Source organism: Amphimedon queenslandica, unplaced genomic scaffold (genome assembly GCF_000090795.2).
Source record: "Amphimedon queenslandica unplaced genomic scaffold, v1.1 AMPQUscaffold_10926, whole genome shotgun sequence".
NCBI classification, from domain to species: domain Eukaryota; kingdom Metazoa; phylum Porifera; class Demospongiae; order Haplosclerida; family Niphatidae; genus Amphimedon; species Amphimedon queenslandica.
The window spans coordinates 1-5158 of record NW_003548827.1 but is presented as its reverse complement, the minus strand read 5'-3'; the positions used below and the strand labels follow the sequence as shown (position 1 = coordinate 5158).

At 33.0% G+C, this 5158-nt stretch overlaps 1 long non-coding RNA gene across 1 annotated transcript; it reads right to left on the bottom strand.

The window, feature by feature from the left end:
- Positions 1 to 960: 960 nt before the first annotated feature.
- LOC109589764 (uncharacterized) lies at positions 961 to 2307 on the bottom strand. The gene is made up of 4 exons (XR_002188914.1): positions 2276 to 2307; positions 2173 to 2225; positions 1360 to 1465; positions 961 to 1256 (listed from the first exon to the last, which is right to left on the bottom strand). It is a non-coding gene; the product is annotated as an uncharacterized LOC109589764 (long non-coding RNA).
- Between the last annotated feature and the right edge of the window lie 2851 nt (positions 2308 to 5158).

Genomic DNA, 5158 nt, shown 5'->3' with positions numbered 1-5158 from the left:
ATTAGAATGTCTGATACTTCACGAACCATACCCATGGCCACGTCTTCTATTTCTTTCTCATTCCAGTCTAAATACACTTAATTTACCACTAGACACAGCTGAGAGTGCTATTGAACTATTTACTATTCTGCAAACGAATACTACACTTGAAACTCTAAATGTGGAGATAAAGGAAGAGAGAGTATATACCAGCAGTATGGGTACTAGTCTACAATACATGCTAACACAAAACCAAACACTCAAATACTTCGAAATTAATAATGACATTCCCAGTTCATTCCTGTCCTTCCTAACAACTGGTCTCAGACACAACACCAGTATCAAGCACTTGAATGTATACATTCCATTGAACACAGGAGTGACGTATTTTATTGAAGCAATTTCAAAAAAGGATAACCTCAAAGAAATTAATTTGAACTTCATACTAGAGCTAGATCAGTCACACAGCTGTAGTGAGGAACAAAGAATGACACCATTGTTTTACGAGCATTTACTACCTGCTATTACCAGCATGTTACAATCTCATACAACCATCATAGAACTGAGGATAGGATGTACACACATCAATGGAGACTGGTCCGAACCTCACTGGATAGAACCAGTAAAAAAATTATACGATACTATCTTCATTCATCCTTCCCTTGAATATATCGAATTCAATAACAATCGTACAGCCCGGTTTACTCATCGTTCCCTGGAGGATACTCTTAGAGATCAAGAGATGACATTGATTGAGAGATGCAGGAATGAGCAACCAGGCAAACCACTACCAATAGTGGACCTTAATATAATCAAATTAAATTAAACTTAAAATACAACAATTAAATGCTGCTATTAGTAACTAGTGAGTGAGATAGTAAAAACAAACAATAACTAGTTTGTGTGTGAGATACAGACATGGGGTCTAATAATTTACTATTACTATTAGCTATTACTATTACCCCATGTCTGGTGAGATAGTTAAAAAAGAATTAGAAACTTATCATTTCATTTTAAACAAGTTATTTTAGTTTTAAAAAAGAATTATCTTTCAATCAAAATTTTGTGTACATTCCATAAGAGATTTTACTAGTCAAATAGTTATAATACTTGTTGAGAAGGAAAGTGATCCAGCACTTTTTTGTCCAACTCTTCCTTGCCCCACACCAACTCTCAACTGCAAAATCTTTGAAACTGAAAGCATACAAGTGTGTTGTATATGTGCAGTTAAAACAGGTCAGTTTTTGAATTCCACTTATTCTATATTAAAGATTGACCTGGAAATAAGAATTAAAAAGAAATAAAATTATGTAACATACATGCTAGTCACCTACATGCATAATTAAACATCTATAACTGAAACATGCATTATGAACTCACTTGTAAGGACAACATGCAAGCAAGTAAAAATGACATAGGTGTCTTTCAAACACTGCAATATGGTTTTCATGTAAGTCAGGCTAATTTGTTAGTCATAGAATGATGCCTTGAAAAAAAATTTATTAAAATTGACATTGGACACTTTAATTTTTAATGAGTGAACTGAATACACAATAGGACATAGGTCCTTTTGCTTTGTTTATGACTAATTATCGAAACATTTATCCTTATGAGCAGTACATGAGTGTCAGTATAAATGCTGAATTCATGAGGGACTTTGGCTTAATTTTTTAGCAACTTTAAAAATTCATAAAAAATCCAAATTTGATCAGAATCAGCTCAAACTTGATACACAGCATAAATACATGTATATGTATCGGAAAAAATTAGAATTTTCTGTTATTCATTTTTGACTAAATTTGGCCGGAGACCAAAGGCTATAGCCTTTGGTCATTGGCCCGAATTTTGAGCAGCTTAAAAAATTCATACAAAATCCAAATTTGATCAGAATCAGCTCAAATTACACAATACAAGAACATGTGAAAAAATTACAAAAATGAAGAATTCTCTCATAGTCATTTTTGACAAAAAGGCCTTTGGTCATTGGCCCAATTTATCAACTTTAAAAATCATAAATGCAAACTTGATCAAAATCAGCTTAAATTTTACTCCGCTAAAATTTAATTTAGCATTGCATTAATAAATTGACCATTGATGTTTGTATGATGCAACAACTGACTAACAACTAACAAGCTTGTAATTCCGGCATCATTTTTAACCCCCACATAAAAAATACTAATTATTAATATCTACCAGTCATTGTTCATCATTTATCAGTTGATCGATAATAAATAAGTAGTTATTACCTATAATAAAAATCTTAAAATATGATACATAAATTTATTGTAAAATTTACCCCTTCAAGTATTCGAGCCGCCATATTGAGTGTTTAAAAATTAAAATTAAAATAGGTGTGGTCGCCTACCTTGTGGGTGGAGTTTCCTTAGTGTGAAGTTGGAGAACTGAGAAGCAAAAAGAACTCAAAAAATTTAAAAAGAGGAGAATATGTACAAAGAGAAGATGAACAAAAATAGTAAATATTGATTAATAATTAATTCATGTGTATTAATCTCCTTATATCTATTAATTGTGTGTACATTTTGGCTCTGGGTGCTAAGATTCATGTGAGACTTGTTTTATTTTTGTATTATTATAATATTTATAGATTTATTGAGGTAAATGCTAAGTCCTTTTGCATTGTGAGGGATGGATAAGCTGTCACTGTTTTGGGAATCACTTATTGCTTGATGTATAGCAGCACAAGTCACTTGTTCTAATTAAATTAAAATGGTGAGTCACCTAATATTAGTAGTATTATATTTAGTACTATAATCATATATAAGATGTGTTATCATCATAAATATGAATTTTTTGATTATGTTGTAGTTCTTGCACTTCTATGGTCTATGTTCATTTACAAAAATATAATGTACGGTATACTGGGTCACACTTACAATGTACTACATGTATCTTTTCTGTATCTTTTTGGCATTGGGAGAGTATACTGCTGTATACAAAGCAGTATATCCTTAGTATACTGAGGCTCTTTTACATTTCAATAGAAAATTGTTTTCATACACCTAATACTAATATACAGCAGTTACCATGTACATATACATCAGACTGCCTTTTTCTTGTTTCATGTAGACGTGATAAGATACATATACATGTACATGTAATTATGTCAAAAGTTCTTTAGAGTATTTGATTTGCTGTGTTTCATCTACAGATACATGCATGTAACTGTGTCTGTCTCTATATTTTGAGTTATTGATAGTTTATAGAAACATTCATTGTTAGAATGAGTGTAGTATTATATTGTAATGTAGAGACCAAATTTATAAGTGACTGAAACTTATTTTTTTATTGTTCACTAGTTATACTAATAATTGGTTATTGGTAAATCAGGGTGATGAGATTGTTAGGTGGGAGTGTTTTTAGTCATGGGATGTTAATTTTTTCTAGGAATCAATACACGATAATTTAAATCAACGACCACCTTCTGTTAATATTTAGAATCTAAATTATGTGGTCATTCATTCATGTGTACTGTGTATTGCATGTATATACATTGTATGTGTACATGTGTGTCTATACTGTATAGTACAATGGTACAATGGTATAACTGTGGCTTTCCTTTATATGTACATGTACCTGATTTGTGCTAATATTTTATTGTGTTCTGAGTCTGACAACGCGCATGTGTATAATAGTGAATGTACATTGTAAGTACTAGAAATCACAAATACCTGGCCACATACATGTATGATTGCTTGAAACTTTATTGCCAGTCACCTATCCAAGTAATACATGTATATACAACACAACATTACAAGTGACCCTTTTTGCCTCAGATGCCTCCCATATTGTTGATAGAAGCTAATGGGAATAGATACTTATAAGAGCAACTGACTAGTGAGAGTGACTAGCATGAAAACCTTTGGACAAGGATGACCTTTTACTTTGAGGAATTCTGAGAGGCATAATAACACATAGCAAGGATTGTTTTCTGAGTTTAGGGGGACCTTTAATTTAGTTATACATAAAGGCCAAGAGTATTAATTATGAATAGCATGCACTTAACTATTGGTGAGGCTAATGTGCCTCAATTGGTAATGCATGTACATGTATGCATGCATATAAAATCACATTTACTACTCAAAAATATTGCCATAAAGTTTGCTTTAAAGTATATGGACTTATGCTAAAACACGTAGCCATTAAGAGACATGAATCTACTCTTGACAACACACTGAAATGACCCTCCACCAGATAAAACCAATACTGTTCACTTAGTGATTTAAACCATTAATTTTTCTTATTGTTCAACACACACATACTGTGACATTACACGTACATGTACACACAGCAGCAGTTCATCAATAAGATAGTTTTTAAGTCCTCAATGGCAGTTTCACTGCTAGGTATAGGTAGCGAGTGCCCAAATCGCTGTAGCAAGACCTCCTAATCCAACACCGACTAAAATAACCGTTATTATCCAGCAGGCAACACATTCAAGAGTAGGAGGATCAGCACAATAGCACTCTTTACATCCCATAGTGATACAGGTTAATAGGAATAGACACTTGAAGCTTGACAGAGAAGAACGACTAGTTGTTTATGGCGCTGGTCACTGACTCACTGCTGAGCTAGCTGTTTTTGAATGTTGCGTCAGTTATGGAAACCTGTAAACACCGGGACCGCCTCTCAATCGGAGGAATCCGGAGAAGTATAATGACATGTGACGTACACCAACACATAATGTTAGTTTGGTCAGTATTATCTTGATAGCAGTACTAGTGGTGGTGGTGAGGCCAGTATCTTGGAGACACCTTAAACTTATAGCTATACATAAACACTGAAATTGTACATGTACTATTATTATGAATGGCGTTCAGCTGTCAGTGAGATCTTGGTAGTGCATGTACACATGTACAATTGCATTTTCTACTCAACAAGATTATGCCCATGAATTTACTATAAAGTATACCTTAATTACCTACATGTAATACACATAACCAGTCACTTTTAAGTTGGTCATTTAAAGTCAACACTCTTTGTTAAAATTCACATACATTACATATAACATTACATGTACACACATTGTATAGCAGATGATCATTGATAGGATTGTTTTATTGATGTTTTGAATGGTGATTTCAATGCTAGGCATAAGTAGCAAGTGCCCAAATTGCTGCAACAAGAATCCCTAATCCAACGCAGACTAGAAAAACTGTTA